Source organism: Bos mutus, chromosome 23 (genome assembly GCF_027580195.1).
Source record: "Bos mutus isolate GX-2022 chromosome 23, NWIPB_WYAK_1.1, whole genome shotgun sequence".
NCBI lineage: Eukaryota > Metazoa > Chordata > Mammalia > Artiodactyla > Bovidae > Bos > Bos mutus.
In genome coordinates this window covers 26408835-26424513 of record NC_091639.1, presented here as the reverse complement: position 1 = coordinate 26424513, position 15679 = coordinate 26408835, and positions in this window count along the sequence as shown.

The window sequence follows — 15679 nt, the reverse complement described above, 5'->3', positions numbered from 1 at the left end:
AGCAAGAGTATTAACATGATCAGCCAAGACATATTTTTTTTCAGGCTTTTGAAAATGAATTTCATTAGAAACCTCCATCAGAAACTGCCCAAAATGTGTTTTGCATTATAAAGTTTTGAGCTTTCTGTTCAAACAAACTTTCTTTAAGTAAAAATTTAATCCGTCATCAGGGCCATGTTGATACAATGACTCCATTATCCTCTTGCTTGACAGAAAAAGGGCTTGGTTAAGCCTCACCCAGTTTGCCCTGAACAGTATGTCCTGGTTGGCAATATTAATATAGAGATCCGGCTGCCCTTTGTCCTGCAGGGAGATGTCCAGTAAACCATGGAATGGTGGGATGGTCATCATCTGGCTTACAGGATGGAAAGGTGATTGGTGAAGCCTCCATCTACCCACTTCTTAATGAGGTCCCACTGCAGGGAAAACTGCAGACTAAGTACTTTTCTCTGGTCTTTATGTTGGTAATGGAGACATGCAGTCTGGTGGGCCACCTCTTGCATTTTGTGGAAGAAGAATCGATTGCAGTCCACTCCTTGAATGGCAGGTGACAAGCAGGACATGGCAGCAATCTTCCCTTAGCTAAGACATATTTTTAAAAGATGTCTCTGACATTAGGGTAGTGGGTCCCTTTAGGTGGCTCAGCGTGGCACAGATAATCTGCAGGTTGTCTCAGTTCAGTTCAGTCTCTCAGTCATGTCTGACTCTTTGCAACCCCATGGACTGCAGCAAGCCAGGCTTCCCTGTCCATCACCAACTCCTGGAGCTTGCTCAAACTCATGTTCATTGAGTCGGTGATGCCATCCAAACATGTCATCTTCTGTTGTCCCCTTCTCCTCCTGCCTTCAATCTTTCCCTTCATCAGGGTCTTTTCAGATGAGTCACTTCTTCACCTCAGGTGGCCAAAGTAATGAAATTTCAGCTTCAGCATCAGTCCTTCCAATGAATATTCAAGACTGATTTCCGTTAGGATGAACTGCTTGGATCTCCTTGCAGTTCAGGGGATTCTCAAGAGTCTTCTCCAACACCACAGTTCAAAAGCATCCGTTCTTTGACACTCAATTTTCTTTATAGTCCAACTCTCGTATCCATACCTGACCACTGGAAAGGCTATGGCTTTGACTAGACGGACCTTTGTTGGCAAAGTAATGTCTCTGCTTTTTAATATGCTGTCTATATTGGTCATAGCTTTCTTCTAAGGACCAAGCATCTTTTAATTTCATGGCTGCAGTCACCATCTGCAGTGATTTTGGAGCCCCCCAAAATCAAGTCTCTCACAGTTTCCATTGTTTCTTCATCTGTTTACCATGAAATGATGGGACCGAATGCCATAATCTTAGGTTTTTGAATGTTAAGTTTTAAGTGAACTTTTTCACTCTCCTCTTTCACTTTCATCAAGAGGCTCTTTAGTTTTTCTTCGCTTTCTGACATAAGGGTGGTGTCATCAGCATATTTGAGGTTATTGAAACTTCTCCCGGCAATCTTGATTCCAGCTTGTGCTTCATCTAGCCCGGCATTACACATGATGTACTCTGCATATAAGTTTAACAAACAGGGTGGCAATATACAGCCTTGACATACTCCTTTCCCAATTTGGAACCAGTCTGTTGTTCCATGTCCAGTTCTAACTGTTGCTTCTTGACCTGCATACAGATTTCTGGGGAGGCAGGTAAGGTGGTCTGGTATTCCTATTTCTTGAAGAATTGTCCATAGTTTTTTGTGGTCCACACAAAGATCCCCACACTATCTAGATCCCCACTAATCGTATTCCTTCCCCCTAGGCACTAAGAAGGGCTATATCCAACAACTTCCCTTGCAGGTCCTTTTTAAAAACTGCAATTGGTTAATCAAAGTTATGACCAACCTAGATAGCATATTAAAAAGCAGAGATATTACTTTGCCAACAAAGTCCATCTAGTCAAGGCTATGGTTTTTCCAGTGATCATGTATGGATGAGAGAGTTGGACTGTGAACAAAGCTGAGCACCGAAGAATTGATGCTTTTGACCTGTGGTGCTGGAGAAGACTCTTGTGAGTCTCTTGGACTGTAAGGAGATCCAACCAGTCCATCCTAAATGAGATCAATCCTGGGTGTTCATTGGAAGGACTGATGCTGAGGCTGAAACTCCAATACTTTGGCCACCTTATATGAAGAGTTGACTCATTGGAAAAGACCCTGATCCTGGGAGGGATTGGGGGCAGGAGAAGGGGATGACAGAGGATGAGATGGCTGGATGACATCACTGACTCAATGCACATGAGTTTGGGTGAACTCTGCGAGTTGGTGATGGACAGGGAGGCCTGGTGTGCTGTAGTTCATGGCGTTGCAAAGAGTCGGACAAGACTGAGCGACTGAACAGGACTGGCAGTCCTACAGTGAGAGGATCACTGTATTGAAAATCAAATGACTTTGGAGCCTTGACCGTACCTTTTTTTTTTTTTTAATTTTATTTTATTTTTAAACTTTACAATATTGTATTAGTTTTGCCAAATATCGAAATGAATCCGCCACAGGTATACCTGTGTTCCCCATCCTGAACCCTCCTCCCTCCACCCTCCTCATACCCTCCCTCTGGGTCATCCCAGTGCACCAGCCCCAAGCATCCAGTATCGTGCATTGAACCTGGACTGGCGACTCGTTTCGTACATGATATTATACATGTTTCAATGCTATTCTCCCAAATCTCCCCATCCTCTCCCTCTCCCACAGAGTCCATAAGACTGATCTATACATCGGTGTCTCTTTTGCTGTCTCGTACACAGGGTTATTGTTACCATCTTTCTAAATTCCATATATATGCGTTAGTATACTGTATTGGTGTTTTTCTTTCTGGCTTACTTCACTCTGTATAATAGGTTCCAGTTTCATCCATCTCATTAGAACTGATTCAAATGTATTCTTTTTAATGGCTGAGTAATACTCCATTGTGTATATGTACCACAGCTTTCCTATCCATTCATCTGCAGATGGACATCTAGGTTGCTTCCATGTCCTGGCTATTATAAACAGTGCTGCGATGAACATTGGAGTACACGTGTCTCTTTCAATTCTGGTTTCCTCAGTGTGTATGCCCAGCAGTGGGATTGCTGGATCATAAGGCAGTTCTATTTCCAGTTTTTTAAGGAATCGCCACACTGTTCTCCATAGTGGCTGTACTAGTTTGCATTCCCACCAACAGTGTAAGAGAGTTCCCTTTTCTCCACACCCTCTTCAGCATTTATTGCTTGTAGACTTACGGATCGCAGCCATTCTGACTGGCGTGAAGTGGTACCTCATAGTGGTTTTGATTTGCATTTCTCTGATAATGAGTGATGTTGAGCATCTTTTCATGTGTTTGTTAGCCATCTGCATGTCTTCTTTGGAGAAATGTCTATTTAGTTCTTTGGCCCATTTTTTGATTGGGTCATTTATTTTTCTGGAGTTGAGCTGTAGGAGTTGCTTGTATATTTTTGAGATTAGTTGTTTGTCAGTTGCTTCATTTGCTATTATTTTCTCCCATTCTGAAGGCTGCCTTTTCACCTTGCTAATAGTTTCCTTTGATGTGCAGAAGTTTTTAAGTTTAATTAGGTCCCATTTGTTTATTTTTGCTTTTATTTCCAATATTTTGGGAGGTGGGTCATAGAGGATCCTGCTGTGATGTATGTCAGAGAGTGTTTTGCCTATGTTCTCCTCTAGGAGTTTTATAGTTTCTGGTCTTACGTTGAGATCTTTAATCCATTTTGAGTTTATTTTTGTGTATGGTATTAGAAAGTGTTCTAGTTTCATTCTTTTACAAGTGGTTGACCAGTTTTCCTAGCACCACTTGTTAAAGAGATATACCTTTTAACAACTAGATAATGTTGAAGAAAGTATTAAATATTTCCTCTTTGTAAAATTCAAGAGATGTTAATGTACCTAAATGAAAGGAATTAATTGGTGTGAGAGTGAGGGTAGATAATATACTGGAACTGTTTTGGTAAAATATGAAAGATTGCATCAGTATTTTATTTGAAGGACATGTACTAAGTGTGTATTATAGCTGAAGCACCATTCTAGGAGTTGTAAAGGAGCAGCAAATAAATCAAAGGTCATGCCATCATAGAGATGACATTTTATGCAAGTAGAGTTGTGTATCAGTGTTCTATTGCTGCCGTAACACATTATCACAAAATTTGTTGCTTAACACAATATAAATGTATTATCTTATAGCTCTGAATATTTGAGGTCCAGAATGAATCTCACTTAGCTAAAATTATGGTGGAGACGGAGCTCTTTTACATATTGAGACTTCATGGGAGAATCATTTTCCTTGCCTTTCTCACCTTCAAAGAGGCTGTCATTCCTTTGTTCATGACCTCCTTTCTCCATTTCTAGAGGAGCACTGTAGTGTCTTTCTGACCAGTCTTCCATAGTCATATCCCTCTCTGACTCACATCACTCTTCTGCATCCCTCTTTTAGCAGCTGTAACTACACTCAGCCCATCTGGATAATCTAGGATTATCTTGCATGCTTGCATGCTGAATTGCTTCAGCTGTGTCCAACTCTTTGTGACCCTATGGACTGTAGCCTGCCAGGCTCCTCAGTCCATGGGATTCTTCAGGCAAGAATACTGGAGTGGATAGAATTATCTTAAGATCCTTCAATTAATTATGCCTGCAGATTCACAGGTTCTTGGGATTAGGTTATAGATGTCTGTGGTAGCCATTATTCTGTTTACCACATAAAGTACACTTTAGTTGAGTCAAAGTACTCTAAATGACTATTTGATCTTCAGTTCATATGAATATAAATAAAACCACACAGCACAGCTTATGATTTTATTATTGTTGTTTTGTTTTGCACCCTAGGCTGATGCCTGATTTACAAGGAGAATTAGGTTTTGATTAAGAAATTATTCCTTCCCAATTCTATCTAGAATTTTGCAGTTGTTTTTATTTTATTTTTTCTCAAACTACGGGGAGGTAGAGGTGGAAAAGAACTTGGAAGCCAGAGGACAAAACCCAATCCATTTATTATTTCTATGTAAAGCTTGGGTGCGTGATATCTTATTCATTGACCTGGATCAGAACCAATGTTGAAATCTCATTGCTGAGGTGTAGTGTTCTGACCCTGAGGAATGAATTCAGTTCAGAACAGACAAAACCATCAGTGACAGTCACTGCCTATTTCTGGCACATCAAATCAAGATTTTGGGGGTGTCAGAATGTGTTATAATTTGGATTGAAATACGACAGCCTGTCAAAAAATTTCCACAACTGATAACATCCCCTTGAGGTTAATAGACAAAATTATAAGATGGCATAATTTGTGTAATCTAATTCATAAATTCCTTGTCATAAAGTCTCAGGGGTGATATTTTATAAATATTACAGCACTGCTATATAATACTTGATCCCTTATGTTTGAAATATCTTTACAAAATAGTGAGAAGATGCATATCAATTCAGTTTGATAAGAGTTTGTAGGTAACTGATAATACATGACACACACTCCTAGATGCTGTGGGGGGGTACATTAGAGGAATAAAAGTTAGCTCTCACTTAAAAACTCACTGTGTAAACTATGTACACATCGAAAATAACTGAAGATCATTGCAAATCAGTATACTCAAGTCCTCTATAAACCAATGAACTATGAAAGCTCATTTGGTTCTGTGACGTGATAAAGGCTGAAGGGGTATTTAAGAACTCAAGATAGATTTGAAAAATGGGGAGCAGGACATTCTAGGTGGAAGGAACTTTGTGAGCAAAGTCTCCAAGATCAGAACAAGAATTTGATGTACACATTTAGCTGTTTTATCACTTAACTACTCACTGTAGGCTAGCCTATTTGTTTGATCATTATACAGTTTAAGGTTGTTTTTATAGTTATGTATTGTTCCATTTATGCCTGCAGTGGATTGTTGGCTGACAGACAAGATGCATAAGAAGGATTGCTGTGAAATATAAGTGAAGAAGGATGGTAACAATGATAATAATTAAAAAGAATTGTGTTTTTCCCAAATTAATATATTGGAAGGGAAAAAGGAGAGGAAGCCATGAAATATAAGACTGGGTAATCTCAGGCAAACTAATCTGTGCCTCTGTTCATCTGTGTGTGTCTTGTGTGTCTGTGTGACATAGACAAAGAGTTCAGTGCTGTGGGGCAGCCAAAGTAAGGGCACAAAGCTAATGAAGACAGTAATAATAGGCACTTTTATTGAGTGTGTGCTAGGAATTTCATGCGTTATCTCATTTAGCAAATATGAATAACCATTGTTAGTATCTTAGTTTTTACATATAAAAAAATGAGGCTTAGAAAGGTTAAATTATGAGCCCATGGCCATGACTAGCAAGTGACAAAGCTGGGCTTCTAACTCACTTTTTTGTGCTTAAGGAAACTCATTGCCTTAAAAAAGTGGAAATTCTTAGCAAAGCAATCTGTTCTGTGGCAATGCAATTTTTTTTTTTTTTTTGGTTTATGTGCTATTGGTAAAATGAAGTAATAACAATATCCTGAGCAAATCATATTGGCTTTTACATGATTTCCCCTAGTATGTTCATACTGTTTAGTTAGCAATTAGGGGCAAGATTTCTCAAAATTAAAGAGGAAATATTAGTTATATATAATTTGAGAAAAAAACTGAAAATCCTGGAGAGATGTCTTCTTGAAGTGTGACTGTTTGGCTTAGCAGGTTCAAGAATTGGTTAATTTTTACTAAGCTGAACTATCTTGAACAAAAGATAGAGAATAGATACTCTTGTTCTTTGATCGTTTTTCACTTTACCCTGTGTCTTAGAAATCACATCATATCAGTTTAGTGAGCTCTTATTCATTCTTTTATTTTATTTTTCAATGTATTTTTTAAATGCAGTTGCATGGTACTCCATTGTGTGAAGGGACTGTAGTTGTTTCTACTCTCTTCTATATTTGAACATTTAGGTTGTTACCCACATCACACCATTTAAAACAGTGATGCAATGAGTAACCTTTTGCATGTGTATTTGTATATTTGGGGGATTGTATCATGAGTAATAACCTCAGATATGCAGATGACACCACCTTTATGGCAGAAAGCGAAGAAGAACTAAAGAGCCTCTTGATGAAAGTGAAAGAGTGAAAAAGTTGGCTTGAAACTCAACATTCAAAAAACCAAGATCATGGCATTCGGTCCCATCACTTCATGGCAAATAGATGGGGAAACAATGGAAACAGTGAGAGACTTTATTTTGTGGGGCTCCAAAATCACTGCTATCATGAAATTGAAAATACTTACTTCTTGGAAGAAAAGCTATGACCAACATAGAAAGCATATTAAAAAGCAGAGACATTACTTTGCCAACAAAGGTCAGTCTAGTCAAAGCTATGGTTTTTCCAGTAGTCAGATATGGATGTGAGAGTTGGACTATAAAGAAAACTGAGCGCTGAAGAATTGATGCTTTTGAACTGTGGTGTTGGAGAAGACTCTTAAGAGTCCCTTGGACTGCAAGGAGATCCAAGCAGTCCATCCTAATGGAAATCAGTCCTGAATATTCATTGGAAGGACTGATGCTGAAGCTGAATCTCCAATACTTTGGCCACCTGATGTGAAGAACTGACTCATTTGAAAAGACCCTGATGCTGGGAAAGATTGAAGGTGGGAGGAGAAGGGGATGATAGAGGATGAGATGGTTGGATGGCCTCACCGTCTCAGTGGACACGAGTTTGAGTAAACTCCAGGACTTGGTGATGGACAGGGAGGCCTGGCATGCTGCAGTCCAAGGGGTCACAAAGAGTCGGACATGACTGAGAGACTGAACTGAACTGATCATGAGTAATTTCCTAGTTTTGTTAAGCATGCCTATTTTTCCTTTATAAGGTTGTATCAATTACTAGGTGAGTAATTTCAGCTCATGGGGAAGTCCATCTCAGGACACAGCCACCTAAAATGAACCAATATAGTTTAGCACTGTGATTATTAAGCTTTATTTCTCTCAAGACCTCTTCACAGTCTTGTAAATCTCTTTTAAGATCCACTTCTGTATTCAGCTGTTGGTTCTCACAAGCTGTATAAAATCTGGAGAACTCTACTGTACACTTGTGAGAGAATGAAAGTTTTTGAAAAAGCAGTTTAAGTGTTATTATATTTGGCAAAACTAATACAATTATGTAAAGTTTAAAAAAAAAATTTGACTCTGACAGTACTCTTTGAAACACCCAAATGTCCTTGGATCACACTTTGAGATCCAAGATTCAGCAGATAATAAATGTTTCACAAGTATGTGTTTAGTATCATAAATTGAAAAATTACTTAATATAAATACAGCACAATATCATTCCTTGAGAAAATATTGTGTCCAGCCACATAGTTCATCCAGGGCTCACTAAGTTCTTGAAAGATGCATATTATTAGGTTTCATTTCCTATTTGAATGCATACTCTTGCCATACACATGCACCCTGTGGATGAAGAAACTGAGGATTAGGAAAGTTAAATAACTTGCCCAAGGTCACATAAAGAATAAATTGAATTGGCCAGATTTGTTCTCAAAATATTCTATTTAGACTTAATTTTAAACCTAGGATGCTTTTGAGAAGGTGTTAAAATGCCACCCTAACAATCCCGAGGTTTGAATTTACATACACTGTTCATATCATGGTTTCAACTGAATGTTAGTTGATTTTTTCAAATACTCTACTGAATACGGATTTGTCAGACCAGTCCAACAAATAAGCTGATTTTGCCCCAGACACAGCATCATCCTTTATTTTGAATTATTTACTGCATTTAGAATCCATTGTTGTTTAGCAAGGAATGGACCAAGAGTAAATACATAATGAAACTAGAAAGAAGTTAAAAGTTAAGGGCAGTAAAAACCTTAATTGCAGAGGATCAAAGAGTGGCAAACAGCCCTAGCCTCTCATCATTCAAGTCAAGAGAAGGAATGAGCCCTTGGAGGAAGATGGCCCCAGTATTAACCCAGCAATTTCATGGATCTCCCTCTCTAGGCACTTCTATCACATATATATGGGATACATACCTATATAAGTTAAGATTATAAAGGTAGTATTTGCTGTTTATCTGTTTATGATACATGCTGTAAATAAACTGGATATCATTACAATCAAGGAAAGAACCTTCTTGGCATAAAGCAGAATAATATCTCTTTGCTTACATTCAGAAAATTCTAGATTGTCTAGAATCTTCTTGGTTTTATCTGAAATACTGTCTTTTGGATATTCAAATGAAAAAGAAAATTCTTGCTTATTTATCCTTCAATTGAAATATACAATAAAAGGAGGGAAAAAATTAGGGAGGTTTCCATTCCTTACCCTATGTGTAGGTTTACTGAAAAATTTATCTCCAACCATGAGCAGAGCTACAGATTCCCATGTGGGAGATGCCTTCCACTCATTTAAATTTATCAGACTGAAAAATCTTGGCGCTTTTATAGCTGGGGAGGAAAAACATTGATCTTCATCTTTCTGTTACATTAAGTAGGGTTATATATGGAGGGAAATAGGTTTGGGGAAGAAAAGTCCAAAGAACTTGACTTTTACTTAGTTATTTAGAACAGAGTATATAAGATTTTAAGATAAAATAGAACATCAATTTTAGAAGGTGTGTGTACCTAAATAAATATTAACTTTGTGGATGAAATTTAGGATTTCACTTCAAGGGCTGTTATAAATTATTCATCGGTGCTCTACTTAGCATAGTTTCTTGGAAAATCAACTTAGAAGAAACACCAGGATTTAATTTCTTCAAATAAGATGCTTACACATAGGAGACTTTATTTCTTTGCTTTTATACACCTCCTACCTGTGTAAGGTTGTCCTCATCCTTGTTTTGTCCTTGGTAGTTTTTGGTCTAATTTTCAGCACTCCTGGCTTTTTCCTGCTACTTTCCATTAGAACCACTTCCACAGCCCACTAGACTGTTAAGAAAGTCTGAGGGATTTTTTATATACTGATTTTTTTTTCTCTGAGATTCTTCTTTTTTAGCAGAGTTTCTCCATCCAGTTATATCTCTCTTTAGTTATGCTTTAGCTATGCCTAAATAATTCTCTTTCCACTTTAGTTTTTATACCCTTAGGATATTTTAAGCAATCATTATGTCTCTCATCAGCTATGCTTTTAAGCTTGAAATGGCAGCCTTATTGACCGATGATGCTATTTGAAATCCAGTGTTTGTAAATAAAAGTTTGGGATTGTAGGACTTAGCATTGGGTGGGGGTGAAATATTTATTTGCTTTCTTTTACTTCTTTGTGCTGTCAAAGGAAAAAGACAGAAAAAGAGTATTTTTTTCTGAAAATTGTAGAAGAAAGTGTTTGGCTCAGTGCATTCTTTCTGTGATTCTATGGACATTTCTTTCAGAGGAAAAGAATTTAGCTCCATAATACTTTCTTTATGAAAAATTATCCTATGTGTTTTGTACAAGTAAAGAGAATTTTTAGAAAAGGTGAGAACTAACTTGTAAACAGATCTTAATGCCTCTGAGAGGTATAGAAGTTAAGAAAAAGAAACAGCTATGTGTACATATATGTATGTGTTTCTGAAAATTTGTTTCAAATAATATTTAGTTAATTGCTTCACTATTATACAAATATTTTAGTTCCTTATATATTAAGCAGTGTAGTAAGAAAGAATAAGAAAATCATGAATCTTGCCCTTTAAAAGGCATTCCATAGTAAGAAATAAAAACAGGTGAGCTGATAATAAAAATGCAAATATAGTAAGTGCCAAAATAAATGAGTAAGAACAATTTGGAATTTTAAAAAATCCATTATCTTGTAGGTAAAGTGAAAAATTCTTAAGAAATAATAATCATTACTAGCTCCCTTCAGTTACTCTCTAAATTTGGAATTTGCATATTAGGCTTTTTTTAATTGGGAGGGTGATTAAATGGTTTGCAAGATATCAGTTTTGTGTTTTTAATAGAATTGGAGCTTTTTTATGTCAAAGTTAATATATAATTATATAAAATTGGAAGGAACATCTTAAAAAGCCCACTTAAAAATTTGGTTCACAATTCAAAGAAAGTTTAAAAATGTTATTTAAAATACATCACAGCATCACAGTAAAGAGAACTAGCCTCATTTACAATCTCATATTGCACTAAATTAGGAACTTGGTGTCATGGCAACCAACTAATCTGTATGTAGAGACAACCCATTGGGAACATAGAGCAATAGTTAGGATTATATTCACCATATTTCATTTAGATAATCTTGTTTTTAAAAACTAGGTATTTAAGATACTTATTCCCATTCCAGTTACTTTTTTCAGTGTCCTTTCCAAAATCAGGTTGTTTTGCCTCTGGCTTGAGCTGACCATTTATAGGTAAATTATTAATTGATTGACTGGATTATCACAAGATGAATAGGACCCAGCATTAAGTTCATTAAAATAATAGGAAAGAAAAACAGCTGGTCTAGTTATTTTGACATCTAACATCTAAATCAAAGTAATATTTTAATGAACAGTACTTAGTCACTATGCCAGTCACCACATTGAAAAAGATGCATTTTGTTTAATAGAATAAAACTGTAATTTCATCGCAGTACAAATTGAAATAATAGTAAACTAATTGCCAGCTTTTAATACATTTATTAAGATGTAATATGGTATTTGCACTTCAGAACACTATCTAAACAGTGATACTTCTACGGACAAGCTAAAGTTGCATTAGTCTGCTTTGCCAAACAAGTTAAGCTTTAGGTCAAATTATTTCATTAGAGGTCTTTGTGCTTAAGAAAGTTTGGTGTATATAAAGGTAGAAAAAAAGCTTAAAATTTTGGAAAGCGATGTAGATTATATAATGAGCCTTGTTGTATTTGGAATGTTAACATTGTTATCCGTATACTCTTTACCATATAGTAAGCACTTGATCTAAGGGTAATTTGGGGAATAATCTAAAGAATAGTTTAAGTAGAATTTAGGTTCTAAATATTCTCATCTTAAAAAATGAGAGTAATAATTTGTGCTTTGCAGGGTTGCTCCAAGGATCTGATACATCGTGTATATACAAAACCTAGCGCATGCTAGAGCTTCAATAAACAGAAGCTGTAGTTGTCAGAAATCTCTTTCTCTAGTGCACATTTGCCTTTTTTCTGACCCTTAGATTATTGCTCCAAGTCATAAAGCTCAACATTATATAAAAGCCCTTTAAATTCACAGAAGTGGGCAAACCTGAGGGAAACTGCTGAGAGAAACTCTCCTACTTTCAAAGTTAATGCACATCCTAATCCTCATCAAAAACCCAGACCAACAGCTCCAAGGATGAGCAGAAAGGAAGCAAGGGAGGCAGAACCCAGCCAGCCCGTGGTGCTGTTGCCCTCGGGCTGGCTCGCTGCTTCCCCATGCAGACTTTTATGGGGCCTCACACGCATCTCCCTGCCACAGCCCAAAGGACCACAGCGAGGACCAAAGTGTCCCGTGGTAGCTAGACCATCACTCAGTTACTGCCGTAATTATTCACCTACAGCAGATTCTAGAATTCTCTCCTCCTGGATTCAGGGGATATGTTGTAAGACTCTTGAGCCTGGAGGCAATTAGCAGGAGACCAGAAAAAATAAAGATGATGGCAATCAAATTGTAAAAGCTGAAACCAACCAGCAACGTGAGGGTGAACTTGATATAGTTTGAAAGAGGGAAATATCTGTCACTTGTCTCTGTTTTCTCAATAAATGTGAATAAGTGTTCAATAAAAATATTAGTTTTCTCTTAGCTATCCATTCCTATTACGAACTTCAGCCTCATAGCACAGTTGTTTGGGGTTCCCATCATTGGATTTCTGGCTTTAAAACTGGAACTTTTAAACAAAAAGGTTACTAATCAACTGGCCCTGAATTTAGATCCCTAGAAAAATTATAACCTCTTTTGGTTTTGATAGTTTAAATTTTACTCACTGGATTTCTTCAATAAGAAGAAAGACAATAAGAGAAAAAGATTATAAAAAGAAAATATCCTATTTAATCGTTGAATTAAAATGTATGATTTCTACTAAGAATTCCATATAAATCTTCCTCCACACCTAATCCCACTTAACTATTTTTTTTCTATAGCGAAAAAGGAGTTTTAAATACAACTGAAAGATATGCTTATCATTTCACATGAAAGACAAGCAGCAGTAAACACACGCAAAGAACAACACATAACAAGACACGCATGCACACAGAAAGCATTACAATGCTTGATTCTTTTGAAAAAGTACTCGTCTAGAATGGAATAAACAGCATAGGGCAGGTTTTGCCCTTCGTGGTTATGATTAGAGTCCTAATGCTATGTTGCCTTAAACCGTGCCAATTTCATTTCTACAGTGAAATACTCTTTAGAGGATGGGAAGAGAACTGATTATTTAATCAAAGAGAAGGAGAAAGCCAAAATAATCCACTGTATCTCATGTAGGAGTAGAGGTTGGGGGTAGGAAAAACCTCAGAAAGCATTATAATAACGGTACTTCTTTATTTTAAGTAACAAATAAAATAGCAAAACATTTTTTCCCATCATAAAAACTGACTTTGATCCCCAGTACAGCCATTGAGTGGAAAATTGAACCACAATATAATTGCTTTCCCTGTGACCGATAAAGTGGTGTAACAAATTTTGTGTTTGAATGATAAAATCAGCAATTGGCCCCTAGCATTTCCCTCTGCCATTCCTCCAAGGACACTCAAGCCCCATCAGGCTCCAGGGCAAGAGAAAGGATGGAAGAACTAACTGTAAATCTACTCCAAGTTGTTGTTGGATTTCTCTTGCTTGCTTGCTTAAGGAAATAAAAAATAAAAATGTCCACGTTTGTCTTTAATACGTAATATAAATCTCTTCCGAATGCAGGGGAAAAACAAAACCCAGCTTTCCCTGAAAACTGATTGTGGATGTAAAAAAAAAAAAAATCTAAAGCCAGAGTAAGAAAAAATTATCTTACTGAAGAGCAAAATCTTATTTAGAATGGGGAAATTGTCTTGAGTCTAAGGAACAAGTGCCATGGCTGTTTGAAGGAGAGGCACGGCCAGAAAGATGCAGGAAGGAATCCGGGATCCATCTGTGAGCTCATTATGATGGCATTTAAATGTGGAAAGACACACTTCCACTTTCCTGGTGAAAGCTCAGCCAAGCTCACGCCCATCACTGCAGCTGACTTTTCCAGCTCATTTGGGGTAGCAATCCTAAATGACTGTGTATGTTGTGAAGTTTTGTGTACTCCTCTCAATTTTTTTTTTTTTAATTAGGCTGGTATGTTCTCCGCTGCTGCTGCTAAGTCGCTTAAGTCATGTTCGACTCTGTGCGACCCCACAGACGGCAGCCCACCAGGCTCCCCCGTCCCTGGGATTCTCCAGGCAAGAACACTGGAGTGGGTTGCCATTTCCTTCTCCAATGCATGAAAGTGAAAAGTGAAAGTGAAGTTGCTCAGTCGTGTCTGACTCTCAGCGACCCCATGGACTGCAGCAAACCAGGCTCCTCTGTCCATGGAATTCTCCAGGCAAGAGTACTGGAGTGGGGTGCCATTGCCCTCTCCAGGTACGTTCTCTAGAACAGGGTAAGTGCCAAGCGCCTAGAAGAGACAATTACTGACGGTACTAGTGCACCTGGTAGAGAAGGAGAGGGAGGAAGATGCTAGTGAAGCACAGGCCCTACAATGAAAGCCCCAAAGCTGCAAACCAGGTGTTTTTGTGGAAGCTCATCTTACATTGAAACACTTGGTTTGTACACCTGAACCCAGATTTGGTGGTTTGCAGGTACTTACTGAAATACAGTTTTACAAAAAAAAGAAAATGTGTTTCTTAACTTGTGCTTCTGTTCTGACCTGGAGATATGAGAACATGCAGAGACCTAAGGAAAAATGTTTTCAAAGATCAGATTCTTCAAACTTCACAGAAGTTCTTCATTTCAATTTAGTACACTCAGATTAAAACACAGCCCTGGAGGGAAAGGTTTAGAGGAGGGATGGAGTGGGAGGTTGGGGTTAGCAGATATAAGCTATTATATATAGAATGGATAAACAATAAGATCTTACTGTATAGCACAGGGAACTATATTCAGTATCCTATGATAAACCATAGTGGAAAAGAATATGAAAAAATAATATGCATATATGTATAACTGAGTCACTCTGCTCTACTGCATAAATTAACACACCATTATAAATCAACTGTGTTCCGTGTGTGTGCTCAATCGCTCAGTCGTGTCTGACTCTTTGCCACCCCATGAACTGTATAGCCCACCAGGCTCCTCTGTCCATGGGATTTTTCAGGCTAGGATACTGGAATGAATTGCCATTTCCTTCTCTAGGGGATCTTCCTGACCCAGGGATTGAACCTATGTCTCCTGCATTGGCAAGCAGGCTCTTTACCACAAGTGCTACCTGGGAAGCCTCAGATGTATTAATAAATTAAAAGAAAGAACTTAGAAAAACAGTCCCCAGGCAGCCAGCCCCTCTAGCACTTGGTACTTGGTATAACAGAGAACTACCAGGCAACATTATAAGCAATTCTATAAAATTATTTTAACACATTTTTGTGTTTTCCAGATTTCTATAGTGAGTATATATAGCATTTGTTTTATAGTTTATATATACTTTGGACTTCTTAAGTTGCTTTTCTAAATTTAATGTTGGAAATTTTCAACATGTATAAAAACTGAACTGTCATTATCCTGACATACCCATCACTCATGTCCACAGTTATTAAATGGAAAGCAGTGGAATCGATGGGGAAAGTGTGTCATCTCTATGCTTTC